Source organism: Eucalyptus grandis, chromosome 7 (assembly GCF_016545825.1).
Source record: "Eucalyptus grandis isolate ANBG69807.140 chromosome 7, ASM1654582v1, whole genome shotgun sequence".
Lineage (NCBI taxonomy): Eukaryota > Viridiplantae > Streptophyta > Magnoliopsida > Myrtales > Myrtaceae > Eucalyptus > Eucalyptus grandis.
In genome coordinates, this window is record NC_052618.1 from 39,980,730 (window position 1) to 39,982,767 (window position 2,038).

A 2,038-nucleotide genomic window follows, 5' to 3' on the forward strand; every position below is an offset into this window, starting at 1 on the left:
CGTTGCCACGGCGTTCTGGTGAAGGGCGGAATCAAACCCCCATGAGAGCCGATCGAATTCGCTCATCGAAGCATTCGACATGACTGTCAAAAGAAAATGGCCGACGGGTTTTTCCCCAATGCCATGCTGGATTTGAAGTAGAGAAGATAGCTCTTGAGAAGATGATGGGGGAGGACTGGTATCTCCGCTATTGGTGCAGTTGTGGGTGGGCTGGTATGTCTCGCGTGCTCAAATAATTTAGGGATACATTAAAAATTCTAAAACTTGTCATAAAAGTACAATTGAATTTTAAATTTTTTAAAAAGTTCAACATAATCTTAAAACTTATCATTAAAGTATAGTCAAGTCATAAAATTTTTAAAAAGTGTAATCAAGTTCTAAAATTTATCACGAAATTACAATTGAGTTTCTCAACTTTCAAAATATGCAATTAACGGAATGACTTGATTGGACCAGTTAAATAAGTTTTAGCATTTTATTGTATTTTTTGAAATTTTTAAGACTATTAAGTTTTTGAAAGTTTTAGACTCTATTGACACTTTCATGACATTTATATCAATAATTTATGAGTTGAAGTCTAATTTCAACCCGGTTTTATCCCACGTGTAACAATTTTTTTATTCTCTATCATAGTTGAAAATCGGGAATAATCAAAATTACACAATATCCGTAATTGTTAGCTAACTAAAGATAAATTATTTATAGAGGGCGGGCAGCTTTTTTTTTGGTTGGAAGCTAAAAATTGGTACCATCATGCTAAGTCGGAGTATTATTTTATAACTATTTTTCATGTTTTTCTTTATTAATTTAAAAATTAATTCCTTTACATAAGAATAAAATAGAAAATAGAATTGTTGAAATTTTCTATATTTTTACATTCTGATGAAGAATACATGAGCCTATAACTTTATTAGATGATTATCTAATATTAATTAAGGATATGTACAATTTAAAAGAGATATATATACAATCCTAAAAAATATAAAGAATCGAGAGAAATATTAAAATTATCTCTAATGGAGGAATACCCTAGAGAAATATACGTAACACCTAAAATGATATTTTCTTTCTAAAATTCATGGTAGGGCTCCAGTTAATTGGGAAATAAAGAACAGAAGTAAAATCACTCAAACAAATTTCTCATAATCATGAAATAAATAGATAACCTATATGACTTTTCAATTTGTCTACAAAAGATTCCGAAGAAAATAATAGTCAAACTTTGATTAGACATAACATTTCCGTCCAACGTCTTATTAACTCAATTTTTGCACCTAGAAAAGCCCAATTATGCTGTTTGATTTAACAGAAACAGTATTGGGTCAGACTAGATTGACTATAATTTTTTCATCCGACATTCCATTGACTCAATTTTTGCACTTATAAAAAGCTGAAGACCCAATCATACCAAAATACAGTTTGGTTTAAAAGAAGAAAGCATCATCCTCAATCAAGATGATTGGACGGTCACCGCATTATTGCCATGATTGACCTGATTTAGATATTAGAAATCTCTAATTATTACAAATCATCTTATTGGAATTTAAATATATATATTGCATATCTTTTTACTCAAATTTGGCCAAAGTTTGATGGATCATAAGATAACTTTTCCATTCAACATCCTATTAACTTAATTTTTACATCTATAGAAAGCTCAACTTCCTAAATACGGTTCAATTTAAATAAAAAGTGTTAGAATTGTGAATTTTTGGGAATCAAACCGAATTGGAAACGAAAATGTTCCACCAGTCCCATGAGTAAGCGCACAGGAACTTGCTAGACTATTTACTACTATGTCAAGGCTCCTGAATTCATCCATACAGCGTTTATCATGAATCAATTCTTCCGGTGACCTCTCTCTAGTAGGTACGACTTCTTGTGCTTAGTTGATTCATGGTGACGTATTTGTTCGTCGATGGATTGATCTTGCTCAGAGCGGAGCTTCTCTTTCTTCATCACTTCGACTTCGCCCTCTCTGTTGCTTGCGCATTCGGCGAATTGAGGATTACAAGTGGTGTAGCCTGAGACACCTCCT